Below are 21,088 nucleotides of genomic sequence, written 5' to 3'. Positions count from 1 at the left end.
TGAAACCTATATTAATTTCTTTGTTCCGATGAACACAGAGAAAGATATTTGGAAGAATGTTAGCAATTTTCTGTTCTGGGACATCATCCACTACCATAGTAGGCAAACATATTCATTGTTTTGTTCTGTTGAACACAAAATTAGATATTTTGAAGATTTCAGGAAATCAAACTGTTGTGGGGCACCTTTGACTACCAATTAATTGTTCCTCCTATGGTAGTCAATGATGTCCTGTGACTAAAAATTACAAAAATTCCTCCAACTATCTTTCTCTGTGTTCATCAGAACAAAGTAATTTATACAGGTATGAAATTACATAAGGGTGAGTAAATGACACGACAGAATTTTCATTTTTGGGTGAACTATCCCTTTAAAGCGTTTGGCACTCATTTTGCTAGCTATCTATAGTCATACATCCAAACAAAATATAACGCTACGTAGGTCCCATTAAATAGGACTAACTTTAACCGCGCACAGAAACAATAATTTAACTTATACACATGCACGGACCAATAAGAGTCCGTCGATTGTGTTTCGAACGGTACATTACCTGTCAGAGACTGCGGTCAAGCCAGCCGCCACTTCGGAAACGACAGTCAAACTAGCCCTCACTCGGTTTTGTTATGTGCGCATATACTGCGCATTACAGTAAAAGCGGCTTTTTGGATTTCAAAATAAAGCGATCTATTTCGAACGTGGTTTCAGTCTGTCGATTGTGAATTAATTAAAATACAAATGCATTTAGAAAATTAAATATATTTATATATAATTTTACCCATAAAACGATGTATGGAACCTCAATTGCACTACAATTGAAGGCTTTAACCCAGGCCAAACGGGAAAGATTGACAGTTGTGTTGCTAGGTGGTTGCTAGGCTTTTTTAAGCTGTTTTTAAACTGCTAGGCAGTTTTTATATTTTTTACAACAATCTTATCCCACCTCAGTGTGTCACCTAAACAATATCAGGACTGTTCAATGTGGATTTTTTAATGTACAGTACTTCAAAATGTACTATTATTTCTATAACTTCAGATCATAATTTAAAGAAAACTGTCCGATTGCACAGACTCATTCCACTTTAAAATGAGAGTACACCACCTCAGTGTGTCACCTAAACAATATCAGGACTGTTCAATGTGGATTTTTTAATGTACAGTACTTCAAAATTGCCTATATGTACTATTATTTCTATAACTTCAGATCATAATTTAAAGAAAACTGTCCGATTGCACAGACTCATTCCACTTTAAAATGAGAGTACACCACCTCAGCGTGTCACACAAACAATATCAGGACTGTTCAATGTGGATTTTTTTAATGTACAGTACTTCAAAATGGCCTGTATGTACTATTATTTCTATAACTTCAGATCATAATTTAAAGAAAACTGTCCAATTGCACAGACTCATTCCACTTTAAAATGAGAGTACACCACCTCAGTGTGTCACACAAACAATATCAGGACTGTTCAATGTGGATTTCAATGTGGCAGAGAGAGAGGATGACGGCCCGGTCTTCTTGCAGGCACCGCTTCATTAGATTTGTCGTGTTGCTAATTTTGGCAGCAATTATCTTGCCGCAAATTTTGTATGGGTGATATTGGTATCGAAATGTGGTATCGAACGACAAGACGTTTTGTGATACTCGATGGTATCGAGGCAATTCGGTCAGTGCCTAAAAAGTATCGCCTTCGATACCCAGCCCTACTTAAAAGTAGATAAAATGTCACTGTGACACGTTTGTCCGTTCACTCATAGAACGCAATGTGTATGGCTTGTAAACACACGACAGGATTGTCCTGTGTCACATTACTTTCACTTAGAGAAAACGCGATGCGTTTGTCTTGACAGGGCTCTAGACACATTTTCCCTCTGGTCGCACTGGTGCGACCCACATTCTCAGTTGGTCGCACCAACTTTTTACCCTTTTTTATGGTAATTATAATGACCTTACATAATGACCTCAGTTGATGAATCGTGCTGTTAATTTGTCACTCTGTCTTTTAAAATAGTTGGATATAGACCGCTTCATATTTGCACTTTTACTGTCATGGCTCTGCTTCATTTAGTCATGTTTTTGTTGGTCCTGTAGCAGAGCCATGACAAAGTCTTTGGTTATGTGTGGAGAGAAACATATTATTGTCCTTTTGACAATAATATGCGTTCTCTCCAGTGTCTCGTCATTGGCCTCTCGTTTCCTTGTTATCTTTCCCTGAGTGTTTGATTACCCACACCTGCCCCGTGTCGTTATCCCTCGTTTGTCTTCCCTATAAATGCCCTCATGTTTCTTTGTCCTGTGCTTGTGTATTGCATGTGTACGTACGTTTGATGTGCTGTGTGCACCTGTCCTGTGTGCTTACTATTGTGAGTATTCACCTTGCCGTGTTGGTTCTTTTGGTTTTCCTGCCCCTGGACGTTGTGTTGTGTTGTGTTGTGTTGTGTTGTGTTGTGTTGTGTTGTGTTGTGTTGTGTTTTGTTTGGTTTTGTTTTGCCCCACCGAGGGAAGTGTTTGGTTTCTGGTTTTGTGTTTTAGTTCGTTCCTGTTTTTGACACCCCCTCGTGGGTTTTTGTTTTGTTCTTTGTTTGTTATTAAAGTCTTGTTTTGTTAACCCCTTCACGTCTGCCTGCGCTTGGGTTCTTCTCTCCATGCACCATCGTGACATTTACACTTGCCAGCCCAATAAATGCAAATAAACTTTGTATTTGTTATTTTATACAGTTGTAATTATTTAGTTTTATATTCAAGTGATATATTTGCTGATCTGACACAAATATAACCTGTCACTCTTCACAATCCTCCTTTATTTCCCTCTAGCTATATACATTTCTTTCTTCTGTTAAATACAAAGAAAGATATTTCTAAGAATGTTAGCCATTTTAAGTTCTGTGACATCATCCACTACCATAGTAGGAAAAAAATATTGTATATTTGGTTGTTCTGTTGAACACAAAGTGAGATATGTAGAAGAATTTAGGAACACAAATAGTTCTGGTGCACCTTTGACTACCATTAAATTGTTCCTACTATGGCATTCAATGATGTCAGAGAATTGAAAATTGCTAACATTCTTCCAAATATCTTTCTCCGTGTTCATCAGAACAAAGTAACTTATACAGGTATGAAATGACATGAGGGTGAGCAAATGATGACAGAATTTTAATTTTTAGGTGAACTATCACTTTAACACTTGTCCGGGACAAGTGAATGTTTTGTATGTGCAAGTGAGAGAGAATTGTACTTGCCCGACCGGACAACCCAGCTAAACACAGTTACGTTGTGACGATGTACCTGGACCGGACCATATTCGTTGCCACGACGTACCAAATAACTTCCAGTGACGTAACTGTGATTCCCATATTCATCGTGACGACGTAACATTGAACGTTGTTGGGACATGGTGATTACCTCCTGTAGACATATCTGGAAAGTATCATATTCGTCGCAGCGACGTATCAAATAACGTTTCTGGGACGTGATGAGCACGTCATAACGAACAAACAATCACGTTGTTAAAATCTTTTTTTTTTAAACAATTATCATCAAATAAAAAAAATCAAAATCAAATCCCTGTCACTCAACCATATACACAAGAGTAACAGTAGGTGAAAAACTTTAGTGCAGTTCCGACCAACATGGCAGTATGACAGATATGTAGATTACAAGTAACAAAGAATTACAATACAGTAGACATTTCTTGTACATATTTACAAAGTAAACATTTCTGTTAGTGTTAGACCGTAGTATAACGAATGACACAATTTACATGTAACTACACAGCAGCAAATGTACACAATGTGCGTAGTGTACGCATAATAATGACACATGATTTACATATAACTACACACCAGCAAATGTACACACAATGTGCGTAGTATTCAGTGATTGGTACGTATTGTTCTGACTGTGTTAGAGTTATTGGTTGTCCATGCTAGTGGGGGGATAAAGTGCAGTGCTAATGGGTAGACTGTGGGAGTCAAGAGTTTAAGAGTCTGACTGCTAGGGAAAGAAACTGTCACATAGTCTGCTGGTACGGGTTCCGATGCTGCGGTATCTCTTTCCTAATGGAAGGAGTGAGAACAGACCGTGACTCGGGTGGCTAGTGTCTCTAGTAATCCTTCTCGCTTTTTTCACACACCGTTCGTACCACTCTCTGCAGGGCTTTCCGGTTGAGAGCGGTGCTGTTACCGTACCAGACAGTGATGCAGCCAGTTAGGATACTCTCTATTGTGCCGGTGTAGAATCGAGTGAGGATGTGGTGATTCAGGCCAAACTTCCTCAGCCGTCTCAGGAAGAAGAGACGCTGGTGAGCCTTCTTCTATATGGCTTCGGTGTAGGGCTGGCCTATATGGCAAAAAAAGGAAACTCGATAGTTTTTTTCTATATTGATCGATAACGATATTTATTTCGATATATATTTAATTAAAAAACTGTATTTAAAATAATCTATTTTAAATACAGTTTATTAACAAACGTTAACCGTTAACCAGTTAAAATTCAATTAAATGAATGCACTGTTGCAACACAGAGGATATTAGGCCATTAACAACATGTACCAGTTCATTCAGTCTCATTTTGACTCAATTGACTTGTTAAGTAAAGGGAGTGTTCATTCAGTACATTCAACCAATGAAAGGGCTCCGTTACTGCGTACAGTCGAACGCTATTGGCTCAGCACCTCCGCACATACATAACGCTGCAATAATGTCTTGCTCGAGTAGTGGGATTCATTCAATGCATTCAGTGAACCTTAAAGAGTACATTCCTCAATATTTTTAAGGGCTTATTTTGGTTTATGGGGTGTCCGACAACAAGTTTATGTACATACATGATGTAAAAATACTATTATTTCATAATAATAAGCAGTTTTTATTACCTTACTTCTTGACTGACTCTCAAATGATTCGTTCCGCGATTCATCTGTGTAATCTCCGCCTTTCCGCCAGCGTAGTCTGATCTGATTGGTCAGATAGTGTAGTCTGCTGTGATTGGTCAAACGCGTTCAGCATGTGTCGCAAATGGACCGCCTATCATTACTACTGTATTACGGTTTGCAGGTGGTTGGATATTAACAGTGTATAGAGAGAGATGGCGTCGATTTTACCTTACCAGTTCGAGCCCGAGTCTGACGAATCATTCTTTAATCCTTATACAGATGCCAATAAGAAAAAGGACTGTTTAAGACACTTCTCTTGTAACAGTTAGTTATCACGGCATACAGTGTACGGTGTTCGTATCTTCAGATGTTATTATAACTATAGTACACCATGCAGTTCTTGAAATAAAGACTTTGTGAGTTAATATGGTTGAGTTTATAGCTAACGTTAGGTAAACAAACAGTAACAACCCCAAAAATACAATTAGCTAAACACAGACATGAGATAACGTCACACAAATTTAATTTTAAGTAAAGACAAAAATAAAGAGTCACACTTACAGGTTGTGATTCGGTGGAGCTTACAGGTCCAAATAAAGTTGGTATTGCAACATCTTTTAAGGAAAGACGTTTAATGTATCCTGCAGTAAAGGCACCAAGATTGATGAAGCAATCTTCGGTAAAATGACGCGCGCAAAGTAAAACGTTCGGTTTATACTCCTTTGGTGTCGTTTGAAAAATAAATAGTAACCATTTTTTCCTCAGAAGTTCTTCCTTTGGTAGTGAAAATAAGACTGACTTAGTTTCACTACATAGAACACAGCTTCTCTTAGACATGATGCACAAATCACGAACGAGCTAGTGCAGTGTTTGGGGAGGAGAGAGTTAAGTTTTCGCAGTCAGTCCTAGGCGGGGATTATTTCTAGTGACGTAGATACATTGTGGTTAAAGATTCGGACAGGTCATGACTTGTTCGCGTGATTCAGAGTCGATTACCTTTTTTATAAGCTAATAACTTTGTTATTCGTTCACCTTCGGATTTACAACTTGGCAGATTGCTTACATTCAAACACGGCAAAATTAAACACTTCATGAAATGTATTTTTTACATTCGAGGAATGTACTCTTTAAAGACATCTCACATAAACTGTAGTACATTTCTTTAATCATGCAAGCATCTTACATACAAGGGTCAATATTTTAATGTGCACACAAACTCACTTCCTTACATCTCTAATCTGTACAGGGCAGCGCTGGTTTGTTTCATATGCACCAGCTCATGTTAGCAGATATGTTAACGATGGATATAAAAACGTTTGTGCTTGAGTTTCGAAGTAACTCGCTTGCAATTGCGCCTCAAGTTTGTTTTGTTTAACGGGGAAAAAAAAAAGACTTGATAAACCGCGTGATGACAACTCGAGGATAGTTTCACCTTTGTTTCCGCTTCCAGTCATGTTTTCCTCCTCATGTTGAGTTTTCTTTGGCAAGTGCAGTATGAAATGGACTTTGTACTTTGACGCGCATGATAAAAGCTGCACGCTGACCGACTGTTGTTGCGTTTATTTCTGCGTTCTGTTAGACTGTAAAATTAATCCATATCGAGTCAAAATGGCAATAGCTTATCATCGTTTTTGAAATACATTCTATCGCGATTCGATATGATATCGTTTATCGGCACAGCCCTACTTCGGTGTGAGTGGTCCATGTGAGCTCCTCTGTGATATTGACACCAAGGAACTTGAAACTGTTGTCTCTCTCCACTGGTGCTCCGTTGATGGTGATAGGACTGTGTTCTCTGTCTTTTCTCCTAAAGTCCACCACAAGCTCCTTGGTCTTACTGACGTTGAGAGAGAGGTTGTGTTCTTCACACCAACGTGACAGAGTGTGCACCTCTTCTCTGTAGGCTGTTTTGTCAGCGTCAGTGATCAGACCTACCACCGTCGTGTCGTCGGCAAACTTTATGATGGCGTTGGAGCTGCTCGTTATCCCTCACATTTGGGATTAAATTAATTTGTGATTTAATCTGTGCGTTAAAGATTACATTTTATGCATAATTGGAGTAATTCTCTATTCAAATATGTATAAAGCACAGTATAACGATTATAAAACTCCACACAAAGCTTTGAGATAGATCTGTAGTTATTTAAAATTGTTGGATCTCCCCCTTTTAATAATGAAACAACAAAAGATGATTTCCATACTTCGGGAATGACACCAGTAATTAGTGAAAGATTAAATAAATAAAATAATGGGGCGAGATGATGGCAGAAGCTCATTTCAAATACATCGGTTCAACATAGTCAGGACCTGGTGATTTACTTATATCAAGCAATTTCAGTACTTTTTGGTATATAAAAGAAGATTAGATAGTCTCAAAGTGCTTTGCGGGTTAGTGAAGGAACTCAAATAAAAAAAAAATGGTTCTTGTAAGATCTGTAAACTTGTAAGTGGTTCCTGAGAATCTCTCTTGTACAAGACAGTATCTAGAGGAACCCCAAAACATTCTGCATGAAATAGGGATTATTAGTGGCTGATCATTTTGATGTTTTATAAGAATAAGAATAAAAGTTTGTTTTCTGGCCCCTGCTATGTGAACACACATTTTAAAATCATGCACATGATTAGAAAAGGCTAAATGTTTTTTTGAAAAATTTCAGCAAGCTTTTAATTATTTTATATTTCTTATTATTGATATTATATTAATTGGAGACAATACATTTTATTCTAAAAGTAGATACCTAAGTCACTGAAATCTTTTGAAAATGTGAACTTTGTTGTGCTTTCCATCCAAACAAACTGCAATACATCACAATAAGATATTTTATTTATACTGTAGTACATGACATAAATAATCAAAGACTTCAACACAATATAGAGGATTTAAAGCAGATATTTATTGACAGAGATGAATAAACATTATGTTTAAGCTTAACATTTAGTTTAGCACGTTGTCCGTTTTTAGAAACAACAATCAAAAGCTTCTTTAGTCACACTCACAAACATCAGGGTCCGTTCATTTAAACGCGCCAAATCGATCGAAAATCACTAAAATATGTGTTTACTCTCACATCTGAAGGTTTATGCCCGGTTTCACAGACAAGGGTTAAGGCTAGTCCCAGACTAAAATGAAAATTTGAGCTGTTTGAACCGAAAATAACATGCCCTGAAATATCTTAAAATATGCCATTGCCATTGTTTTGTCTCTAGATGCACAGTGCACACCAGTAATGTTTTTTACATAAACATTTTTTAAAAAGATTAAATATCATAATTTAACTAAGGGTTAGTCCTGGCTTAAGCTAAACCCTGTCTGTGAAACCGGGCCATGAAATTTACATTTACATTCAGGGCTCGACAGTGCGAGCATTTCACTCGCATTTGCGACTAAAAATAGATGTGTGCGAACTGGAAAATGTATTTAGTTGCACGTGTGCGAATGATTTTTTTCTATGAAAAGCAGATAAAACACCAATAACGCGGTCTCAGAAAAAAACTCACGTGATCCACGCAAAGTGCGTCTAGGCGCCACATAAAAAAAACCGGAGGTAAACGCAGTAACGCATAGTGAGAGATAGACACGGAACATACGTGAATTGTGAAGACAATTAGTCATTATTTCATAAGACAGAGCGTGACAGTCGGTCCTGAGGAGGATATGGAAGAGGAAGGCGACGAAAACGTAAATGAGGGACCAAGCGGCGATAACGGTTCATCCTCCACTGTTGGTAGGATAGGAAATACAATTTCGATCTACAGTGGCAGAAAACATTCCCATGGCTAATTTTTGATGACAACTTAAAGTACTGCAGAGGACAGAAACAAGCGGGCAACTCGGCCTTTGTTGCAACCCTCATTTTAAACGAGATACAGTCCAAAAACACTGTAAATCGCGGAAGCATGCACTCTGCAGAGATGCGTACATAGCAAGAGAACACAAAGAATCGGCAACCATGCAGGCAGCTGTTAGAAGGCAGGTGCTGCTCTCTGAAGAAGAAAAAAGACGACAGCTGAAAATAAAATTAAGGTTACTCGAGTAATTCGATTTGTGTAATCCATTTAACTACAGTACACACGGAGCACTGCGTTTCCCCACGGACCGTTATTACTGACGCACAGCCTGCTAAACTCTATTCATGTTACAGGGCGCTCAAGTCTCACGCATTCACCGCGAGACACGCTTTTTAATCTGTTCACACGCGTGTCTCATGCTGATAAATAACTGATAGCTTATTGAAATGGTGAACTGCTATTTTACTTAGTTTTAGTCTATTTTGCGAGTGAAACTTGTTTTGCGGCTGCATTGAGTCCATCAAACTAGATGCGGACTAGTGAACGCCGAATCCTATTTACACATGTCATCTGTCTGTTCTGCGTGTCTGAGTTGAATGAACTGCACAGTTTAAAGTGCTACACACGTGATGCTCATGAATTTGTCTGCGTCTGCGCTTTATGAGGACATGAAATTCATCTCCAGAGTTGCTCTGAGAGTTTATTTCACGAACATTTTATGGTTTGAGTGAAGAAACAGACATACTAAAAAATAAGCGTCCTCAGACAACCTACCAAAATAAAAGTCCGGTTAACTTGGTATTTTATGTGGACAAATATATTACTATTTGATAGTAAAAAAAAAAAAAAACTAATTTAGATAAACTAAGTGCAAAGTTAGTTGTTTACCTTTGAAATTGTTCTTTCTATTTTTATTAATGTTTCTTATTTATACATTTGTATTATATTGCATTTTGAATGTAATATGGCAATGTAAAGTATTAAATGGGTTAACTTTTCACAGATGCAATTTCAGCAATAAAATTTAATTTTTTTCTAAAAAGGAAACAAATTAGTTGTTCATTTTAAGAGACCTGTATTATTTTCTCTTGTATATTTAGTATTTCTCTTTAATAAAGAAAAAATATTTATGATCCGAATACCCGATTAATCGATGGAAAATCTGTAGAATACTCGATTACTAAAATAATCGATAGTCATTTAGCAGACGCTTTTATCCAAAGCGACTTACAGATGAGGGAAACAATGGAAGCAATTGGAACAACATAAGGACAACAAAAAGCATAAGTGCAATATAGCCACTCATATAGCCACCACAGTATACAGAGCTAAGTTTTTTTAGTAGAAAAGTAGAAAAGAGATCAGAACTGTTCAGTCAGGTGTTGACGGAAGAGATGTGTTTTCAGACAGTTCTTAAAGATGGCTACAGAATCTGCTGATCTTGTAGCAGCAGGTAGATCATTCCATATATGTGGAACTGATCCCGAGAAGGGACGTGAGAGAGATTTTTTACCTTTTTGTGATGGCACCACAAGACGTCGTTCGTTTGCAGAGCGTAGGGATCTGGTGGGTATATAAATCTGCATTAGCGAGTGAAGGTAAGGGGGTGCCAAATCAGTGGTGGTCTTGTAGGGCAGGAGCAGAGTCTTGAATTTGATTCGAGCGACTATAGGGAGCCAATGTAACTTAGTGAAGAGAGGAGTGACGTGCGCTCTCTTCGGTTCATTGAAGACCACTCTTGCCGCTGCATTCTGGATCATCTGTAGAGGTTTGGTTGTGCAAGCTGGAAGTCCAGCCAGTAGCGCATTGCAGTAGTCCAGTCTGGGCAGAACAAGAGCCTGGACTAGGATTTGTGTAGCATGTTCGGATAGGAAAGGTCTAATTTTCCTAATATTGTAGATGATGAATCTACAGGACCGGGTGGTGCTGGCAACCTGATCAGTGAAGTTAAGCTGATCGTCGATCACCACTCCCAGGTTTCTGGCCGTTCTGGAAGATGTGATGGTTGATGAGCCCAGTTGAATGGAGAAGTTGTGATGAATCTTTGTGTCAGCCGGGATTACAAGCAGTTCTGTTTTAGCAAGGTTCAGCTGCAGGTGATGGTCATTCATCCAGAGCGAGATGTCGGCTAGGCATGCTGAAATGCGTGCAGAAACAGTCGGATCGTCAGGCTGAAATGACAGGTGGAGTTGTGTATCATCCGCATAGCAGTGATAGGAAAAGCCATGTTTCCGAATGACAGAGCCTTGGGATGTCATGTATATAGAAAATAGCTACGGACCAAGCACTGAGCCTTGAGGCACCCCTGTGTCAAGATGTTGGGACTCAGAGACCTCTCCTCTCCAGGATACTCTAAATGACCTACCTGTGAGGTAAGACCTGAACCATTGTAGCACCACTCCAGAGACACCCATAGCCTTGAGGGTCGACAGGAATATGTGGTGGTTAACAGTGTCAAAGGCAGCAGACAGATCCAGTAGGATAAGTACAGATGAGTTAGAGGCGGCTCTTGCCAGTCTCAGGGCTTCAATGACAGAGAGCAGTGCAGTCTCCGTGGAATGACCGCTCTTGAAACCAGACTGGTTGCTGTCCAGGAGGTTGTCCTGGGTGAGAAAGGATGAGAGCTGGTTACATACCACACGTTCAAGAGTTTTAGTTTTAGCAATGAAGGGGAGGAGTGATACCGGTCTGTAGTTCTCTAACAGTGCAGGATTAAGAGTGGGTTTCTTCAGTAGTGGGGTAATACGGGCCTCTTTGAAGACTGTGGGAAATGTACCAGTGGTGAGAGACGAGTTGATAATGTGGGTCAGAGCGGGAACAACCGATGGAGAGATGGCCTGGAGGAGATGAGTGGGGATGGGATCTAGCGGGCAGGTAGTTGGGTGGTTAGAAGACATGACCTTGGAGACATCATCTTAAGATAGGAGAGAGAAAGAGGGGAACAAGCATGTGTCGGGGGTTTGGGCGTGAACAGGAGGCAGCGGCACAGAGAACTGACTGCTGATGGTGGTCGTTTTCTTTACGAAGAAAGACACAAAATCGCCAGCTGTTAAGTCGGATGGAGGTGAGGGGGGAGGCGGGCAAAGAAGAGCCTTTACCATAAAGTAAAGAAAGAATATTAATAAACTGCTAATGTAATTAGCGTTAACGTTTAAATGATGTTTGCGCGCGTCTCTTTGCAGAACAGAGAAGGCACGTGCACGCACATACCAGACGTGTGCACTAAATAAATAGAAACGCAGTTTTAATTGTGGTATCGAATTAAACTCCTGTCAGAAGTCGGATTTATAGCATTCGTCTTGACATTATACCAGATTTTACTCTGATCATAAATTTTCCATACAATAACGTAATAAATAGAAATGACCAGATTAATTATTGTTAGCAACAATGACCAGATTCATTAATCAAATGACCAGTGTCTAGGTTATCTGAAGACTAGTACATCACGTTGCTACAACATTGTCCAAGGGATTAATTCACGAAGTTATTTAAGGACATGGCTAAGACATTTCTGGAACGCAAGCAAACATTCTAAGAAATGGAACGTTGCCAAGACGTACTCAGAACGTGGTCACAAAGTAATGTCATGGTGACCAAATGAAGATGAGCTGGCGAGATTAACATAAGATATGCAGAAACTGTCTGAGTTATGGTCAGTTTAAAGAACTAAAGAAAGAGGAATTCAATGTGTTTTGTAGCTTCAATTCTGTATTTAATTTAGAATTTAACATTAAAGACTGTAAAGTGTTTGAGAACTAAATTCAATTTCTGTATAATTCCTACCTGTTAGACATGATAGTTCTCAATTATACTGTGCTTCAATGTTGAACGGCTATAATTAATGTTAAAATAAAGCAAAAATAATCAATTTAATGGAGACATCAGTTGCAGTACTAATATCAGAATGTTGGCTTTCATTCATAAAATGATGTTGTTAAAGAAATATGTTGTTTCTACATTTATTTGGAGAGTAAATGTGAAATTATTGGAATGTAAAAGTATATTTAAAAACATTAATCTTATGTGCGATTAATCTTGATAATCACAGAAAAAAAATCATTCAATCATTTTTTTAATCGATTGACAGCACTAATACATTTTTATTTAATTCTGTGTATGCTGCAGTATAAAAATAATTAGGCTAAATGGGCAGTGCTCCTGCTCGTTACACAGAGAAAGATAATGGAGAAAGATAAACACACAGATCAAGAGGTTTCACAACCAAATTTCGAGCAGAAGGAGGATCGTAGTATTAAAAGAGGTGTCTAAAAAAGAGTATAGTCTTACTGTGTAACAGGTTTCAGGTAATACCCCCCCCCCACCAAATAACTCTGATATTGTTTATTTAGTTTAAAAAATCTGTAAAACTTTGCTTAGAGTAGTTTCCACAACTGACTTATGTCCCTGTACAAATAAAACAAACATGTTATTTTTGTTTTATTTGTTTTGAACATACAGACGTGCTCAAATTTGTTGGTACCCTTACAGCTCATTGAAATAATGCTTCATTCCTCTTGAAGAGTGATGAAATTAAAAGCTATTGTATCATGTACTTGCATGCCTTTGGTATGTCATAGAATAAATCAAAGAAGCTGTGGAAAGAGATTAATTATTGCTTATTCTACAAAGATATTCTAAAATGGCCTGGACACTTTTGTTGGTACCCCTTAGAAAAGATAATACATAATTGGATTATAGTGATATTTCAAACTAATTAGTTTCTTTAATTAGTATCACACATATATTCAATCTTGTTATCAGTCATTCAGCCTATTTAAATGTAGAAAAGTAGTCACTGTGCTGTTTGGTATCATTGTGTGCACCACACTGAATATGGACCAGAGAAAGCAAAAGATAGAGTTGTCTGAGGAGCTCAGAAAGAAAATAATAGACAAACATGGTAAAGGTAAAGGCTACAAGACCATCTCCAAGCAGCTTGATGTTCCTGTGACAACAGTTGCAAATATTATTAAGAAGTTTAAGGTCCATGAGTTGTAGCCAACCTCCCTGGGGATGGCCGCAAGAGGAAAATCGACCCCAGATTGAACAGAAGGATAGTGCGAATGGTAGAAAAAGAACCAAGGATAACTAAAGTGATAAAAGAGATAAAAGCTAAACTCCAAGGTGAAGGTACGTCAGTTTCTGATCGCACAATCCATCGCTTTTTGAGCAAAAGTGGGCTCCATGGAAGAAGACCCAGGACGACTCCACTTTTGAAAGAAAACATAAAAAAGCCAGACTGGAATTTGCTAAAATTCATATTGACAAGCCACAATCCTTCTGTCATGGCTCTGCTTCATTTAGTCATGTTTTTCTTGGTCCTGCGGCAGAGCCATGACAAAGCCTTATGTTTTATGTGAGAAAATTATGAGTTGTCTATGTTTTTACTTCTCACGTGTTTTCAGTTTAGTGATAGTTAGTCTATGTCTTATCTTTACCCTGCTTGTCTTGTTATACCCCACCGTGGGTCTTTGTTTTGTTTTTTTGCTTATTAAAAATCCTTGTTAACCCCTGAACTGCTGCCTGCAATTGGGTTCTTCCCCAGTGTTCGTGACAGAATGACCGAACCAAATCAGAACCCAGCGGGCAGCAAGATGGATGGCACGGTGTCGTCCTCACGGTCCGCCCTAGCCCGCTTGCTGCTAGGTTTCCGCCAGGGGAACTACGGGAACCGGGAGTTCACTGGGGCATTCTTGGTGGTGGCTGAGGCGACTGAGTTCAACGAGGCAGAGTTGAAGACAATCTTCAACTGCTGCCTCACTCAGCGCCTCACCCCGTCTGAGAAGAGGCTGCTGGGTCCCCTAGGGTTTGCGGAAATGGTCAGGTTCGTGGCCAACCGGGACGATCCCGGAGGTGGGGTTCCACGTGGGACTTCCACCTCGCGGTCGTTCACGCCGGAGGGCCGCGACCTGGCTGATGTTACCAGGGGGGACTCATTACCCTCCGGCTTGAGCTCCACGGTCCCCGTTCACCCTGGTGCAGCCGGTAGCGGGCTGGGGAGGGGGGATCCGGGGATGACGTCGGCGGACTCCTCCGCTGCGGAACTCCGTCCGGTCCCCACGGATTCGCCAAGGTCGGCTATGGATCGATCCGGTGGTGCGGAGAAGGAGGGAGAGGCGCAGCGGAGGAGCGTCCACGCCGGTGCAGCCGACGTCCAGTCCGGTGCAGCCGGCGTCCAGTCCGGTGCAGGCGGCATCCAGTCCAGTGTCGTGTCGAGTGTCGTGCCCAGTCCGGTGCGGCCGGTGTCTAGTCCAGCGTCCAGTCCGGTGCAGCCGGCGTCCAGTCCGGTGCAGCCGGCGTCCCAGCCGGTGTTCCAGCCAGTGATCCAGCCTGCGTCCCAGCCGGTATCCAGTCCGGTGCAGCCGGTATCCAGTCCGGTGCAGCCGATGTCCAGTCCGGTGCAGCAGCCGGCCTTCCAGCCGGCGCTCAGCCTAGTCCCTAGTCCCCCCCAGGACTTCCCCCCCAAGTCCCCCAGGACTCCGCGCCCTCGAGCGCAGCCGGGGACTAAGACTGTTCCCCCTTCTCCCTACCCCCATGGACTTCCACCCTTTGGTCTGCCCCCTTTGAACCCTTGTTTTGCCCCACCCCCCCTCCCATGTTTGTTATTTTTATTATCCCACCCCAATCCTGTGGTTATTTTGTCTTGCCTGCCTTTGATTTTGTTCTCATTGTTTTGCCTAGTCCTGTCTGTCACCCAGTCGGTCTTGTATTGTCAGTCTACCCCTTGGTGAGCACCTGGAGGTGCTCATTAAAGGGGAGGCTTCTGTCATGGCTCTGCTTCATTTAGTCATGTTTTTCTTGGTCCTGCGGCAGAGCCATGACAAAGCCTTATGTTTTATGTGAGAAAACCATGAGTTGTCTATGTTTTTACTTCTCATGTGTTTTCTCGTGTCTTGTCATTGGCCACGCCCCTCTCGTTTCACGTATTGCTTCCCGTCTGTGTTTCATTACCCTCACCTGCCCTGTGTAATTATCCCTCGTTTGTCTTTCCTATTTAATGCCCTCATGTTTCATTGTCCTGTGTTCGGTCATTGTGTGTGGTGTGTTTGCTGTGTTCCTGTTTGCTGTGGAAACCCCAGTCTAGTTAGTAAGTGTTCAGTCTAGTTTATGTCTAGTGTTGTTTATTTCAGTTTAGTGATAGTTAGTCTATGTCTTATCTTTACCCTTGCTTTGTTTCGTTTTTTTGCTTATTAAAAATCCTTGTTAACCCCTGAACTGCTGCCTGCAATTGGGTTCTTCCCCAGTGTTCGTGACACCTTCTGGGAGAATGTCCTTTGGACAGATGAGTCAAAACTGGAGCCTTTTGGCAAGTCAAATCAGCTCAATGTTCACAGATGAAAAATCAAGCTTTCAAAGAAGTGAACACCATACCTACAGGGAAACATGGAGGAGGCTCGGCTATGTTTTGGGGCTGCCTTGCTGCATCTGGCACAGGGTGCCTTGAATCTGTGCAGGGCACAATGAAATCTCAAGACTATCAAGGCATTCTGGAGCGAAACGTTTTGCCCAATGTCAGAAAGCTCAGTCTCAGGTCATGGGTCCTCCAACAGGATAATGACCCAAAACACACAGCTAAAATGACCCAAGAATGGATAAGAACAAAACATTGGACTATTCTGAAGTGGCCTTCTATGAGTCCTGATCTGAATCCTATCGAACATCTATGGAAAGAGCTGAAACTTGCAGAGAAGGCACCCATCAAACCTGAGAAGAGTTTGCTCCGGAAGAGTGGGCCAAACTACCTGTTAACAGGTGCAGAAGTCTCATTGAGAGCTACAGAAAAAGTTTGCTTGCAGTGATTGCCTCTAAAGGTTGTGCAACAAAATATTAGGTTAGGGGTGCCATCATTTTTGTCCATGACGTTTTCATTTGTTTTATTATTTACAATATTATGTTGAATAAAAAATCAAAAGCAAAGTCTGATTTCTAGTAAATATGGAATAAACAATGGTGGATGCCAATTACTTTTGTCAGTTTCAAGTTATTTCAGAGAAAATTGTGCATTCTTCGTTTTTTTGTGGAGGGGTACCAACAAATTTGAGCACGTCTGTATTTCATTCTAGAGGGGCAGAGCTGAGTCTTTAGTATCTGTTGCTCTAAAAGCAGGAACAGCATGGTTTTTTCACTTTAGTATCTGTGTCCGGTTCTCCTATTTAAAAATTTTTTTTGCTTATACTGTTTCAGTTAGATACCATGAGTAAAGAAATAGTAGCATCCTCTTTATGTTGAAAGCAATTTTACATATTATGAAAACCTTACAAATAAGCTGTGTGATTATTAAGGATGGGCGATATTATATCGTTTGCGATATACCTGTAGAAATTCCCCACACGATAGGAATTAGTCTTCCCGCGATATAAACGATAAATTCTAGTTGATGACGTATTTCTTTGCGAGACCCATTCACAGCTCGTATGTGAAGCGAAAACGGGTATAGCGGAGGGCGGACGTGAAGCTGAGAAAGAGTTTGCACTAAACGACAAGCTCTAAATCTCATTTAGGTCGGCACTGTAGATGCATCCGAGTTAATGTTTAGTTTCACTTTCGTTTTATTTAATTCGTTTGTTAAGTATTCGTTGATAGTCATAATATGTTACACCACAAAATTTAGTTTGGCTAAAAGTATTTATTTAAACATTCGTTAGATGTTATGCGCGCGTGCGCAAATTGTTTAATATGATTTCTTGCCTGTTATATACAGGATGAACGGAGCGTCCTGTGCGCAGCTCGCGCCCACATGTGCTTTCATAGCGACACAGCGTGCACAGCACTGCTGCCTGTTTACATACAGTACACATGCGAGTTTGTATTATGTTATTTTAAATAAGTTTATGAGCGTATAAAAGCATGGATTATTTAATTAGATTTCTTTTATCCGCATTTTTCTGTTATCTTTCTGTAGCGCGAGTCATAGACAGATTAATTGTATGTTGCTGTGAGAAGAGAAGGTTCACACAGTTCAAGAGAGAGTGATCGATCGTTTCCACCCAACAATAGAATATATACAGTTTTAGGTATGACATGATGTGTTTATTGAGCTTTAGTTAATTTCACTTTTCTTTACTACAACCTTTTGAAGTCGAATCTCACTATTATATTTTATATTTACAAAAATACTGTAGGTATATTTTAGGAGCTGTTTGATTTGGGGTAAGTTTTACTATTTGATAATATTTGTTTTTGTGAGGGTCTAGACTACATGCAGCTACTATCACATGACGCAAAAACAGCGGTGGATGGCGTTATGGATATATCGTCATTTTTATCGTTATCACAACAAATACCAGGAATTATCGTGATAGAGTTTTAGGGCCATATCGCCCATCCCTAGTGATTATTGAAGACGCCTGCAGTAAGTGTTTAGTGGAAAGAGCTACTTGAAAAAGGGTTACATAATGCTCAGCCTTGGGAATGAAGCCCTTCCTGTCAGTTAAATAAATCAGTCACTTTTATTGTAGTGTTTTTTGCTTTAAAAATGTGCATGCGCATTATCTGGACAAATGTCTTATGCAGGGCTCGACACTAAGGACTGCCCGATTACCTGGGGCAAGTGTGAATGACACTCGGGACAGTTGACGGGTCTGTCATTAATAGTTTTAATAGGCTTTTGATTTCCCCCATTCTAGCTGCTGTGCTTGCTTGTCTATTTCCCACTTAGAAAAAAGTGCCTGGCAACTAATTTACCTCAAAGTCTGTTTAAAGAGAATTCTGAGGATTGTTTCTACACACATAATGTTAGAAATGTATTGCAGAAACACATTACAAAGACTCTGAAGTATATATTCTGAATTGTGGAGTTGAACCATTAATCAGTTTTTCACCAATTCTGTGTTTAGGATTTTTTGGGCGGGGCTAAAATGGTGGCACGATGATGCAATGGAGCGTCTGAGCATGCATGGCCCCATGAACAACATGGTTACTTCTCTGAACTACAAAGAGCTTGTTTTCTTGTGTGATCTTAATGTGAACTGGCTTCAATCAGCATCTGATGAACTTGAAAAAACTTGCGACTCCCTTTTTCAGTTAGTTGAGACACCTACCAGACTTAATTTGAATCGTCATAAAAAGTCAACATTAATTTATCTTATTCTTACTAATGTTCCACACAAGTATTTATCAGCTTCTGTATTTGCTAATAATGTCAGTGATTACTGTGTTGTTGTTAAAGTCAGAGACTAAATTATCTAAGTAGAAACCATGCATTATTGTTAGACGTTGTATGAGATATTTTAGTGAACAAGGTTTTCTCCGCGATCTTGCTCTTTATGACTGGAATAGGATTTTTATCATCCCTGATGTTGAGTCTGCCTGTAAATATTTTTATGATAGTTTTATTTAGACTATTAACAGGCATGCATATTTTAAAAAACTTTGAGTTAAAGGCAAGGATATTCCTTGGTATTCTGATTTAAAGGGATATTTCTCCAGCAAATCAAAATTTCCTCATGTTATACTCACCCTCAAGGTATCCTGACTGAATATGACTTTCTTCTTGAAGAATAATGCAGTTGGAGTTATAATACCACGTATCATTTTACTTCCAAGTGGTAGAATGGGAGTGAATGGGCGTCAACTTTTTAAAGCTCCAAAAAGTGCATCCATCGATCAAAGAACTACTCGACACGTCTCTGTGGTCCTAACAAAGGTCTTCTGACCATGAAGCAAATCGATGCGTGCCGTTTGTTTAAGAGAAATATCCATATTGAGAGCGCTATTACAGTATCTCACAGAAGTGAGTACACCCCTCACATTTGTGTAAACATTTTATTATATATTTTCATGTGACAACACTGAAGAAATGAAACTTTGCTACAATGTAATGTAGTGAGTATACAGCTTGTATAACAGTGTAAATTTGCTGTCCCCTCAAAATAACTCAACACACAGCCATTAATGTCTAAACCGCTGGCAACAAAAGTGAGTACACCCCTAAGTGAAAATGTCCAAATTGTGCACAAAGTGTCAATATTTTGTTTGGCCACCATTATTTTCCAGCACTGCCTTAACCCTCTTGGGCATGGAGTTCACCAGAGCTTCACAGGTTGCCACTGGAGTCCTCTTCCACTCATCCATGACGACATCTCCTCCAACTTCCGTTTGTGTATGCCCCACAGATGCTCAATAGGGTTTAGGTCCGGAGACATGCTTGGCCAGTCCATCACTCTTACCCTCAGCTTCTTTTGGGGTCGTTATCATGTTGGAATACTGCATTGCGGCCCAGTCTCAGAAGGGAGGGGATCATGATCTGCTTCAGTATGTCACAGTACATGTTTTAGACAGCTTAAGAACAAATGTACTTTCACCATTAGGAAAACTAAGGCTGATTATCTTGATTATCTTATTGCTCAAACCACAACAACATTTTGGAAGCATATGAAGTTTTTACCAGGTGGTAACAATTCTTCTAATTTCCCTTCATGTATAAACAAGGAATTGGTTTCATCTCTGATAAGGAACAAATGCTTAATTGTTTTAATAAGCATTCTATTGTTCCTGGGTTTCTATTTGAGTCGACAACTCAAACAATGTCATCTTTGCAATAAAAATGACACAAATCAGCGAATGACACTTAATGACAGTTGTCATAAACATGCATAAAATCTCCTTCATATTCATGACATGTGTCATGTCATGATTATGAAGGTGTCATGTCAGTCTTATGAATACCCCTTCAAGTAAAGTGTTACCGAATTTTCTTCAATAGAAATTGCTAAATTTTGGTGTCTTTAGGACATTTTATTAGATTTTAAAGGGATTATTCAGAAACTGGAAGATGATTCAATGATATGTAATTGTTTTTAGTGTGATGTTTTGTGATGTGTTGTTTGTTATGTGTAATTCTGTGCTTGAAACTGATTGTACTGCTGCTCATCTTGGGGGCACGGGTTGAGAGACGCGAGTGGGCGTGGCTTCAGCGCTGACAGCGGAAATGCCCCCAATGTTTGAGAGCAGAGTATTTCTCATTATTTCAAGAATTTGATAACTTATTTACTTTTCAAATTCAAATTTGGTTGATTTGGTAAATAACACATTTTTAATGGTGTGACACACTCAGAACACATATTTAATATTGCTTTACACAGACTATAAATTGGCTTTGTTTTTTATACACAGTTAGCAAAAGAGTAGTAAAGTTTACTTCACAAAATTAGATTATTTGCTTTGCAGTGTCAACAAACTCAGACATTTTAATTGTGCTGTTGCCGTTTATAGTAGGGTTGTCACGGTACGTAAACATGTCTTACGATACTATACCAGCTGAAGTATCTCGATACCAAGCAGTATCACGACGCTGTGCCATATAATTAAAATCTATACAAAAAACACAGATTTAGATTAAACATTTGTATTTACTATAGTAAACTGTATTATACTTTGCACTAGAATATGTTGTTGTATTAACTATAGTAATTGGATAAATT

At 39.7% G+C, this 21,088-nt stretch overlaps 1 protein-coding gene across 4 annotated transcripts in view; it reads left to right on the top strand.

The window, feature by feature from the left end:
- The window catches only part of eml3 (EMAP like 3), a 113,513-nt gene that overhangs the window by 5,911 nt on the left and 86,514 nt on the right, over positions 1 to 21,088 (top strand). The gene's annotated exons all lie outside the window — the stretch shown is intronic.

This window comes from Triplophysa rosa, linkage group LG1, assembly GCF_024868665.1.
Source record: "Triplophysa rosa linkage group LG1, Trosa_1v2, whole genome shotgun sequence".
Classification (NCBI taxonomy): domain Eukaryota; kingdom Metazoa; phylum Chordata; class Actinopteri; order Cypriniformes; family Nemacheilidae; genus Triplophysa; species Triplophysa rosa.
Note: the sequence above shows the minus strand (reverse complement) of the source record. Positions and strands in the feature narration are given on the sequence as shown.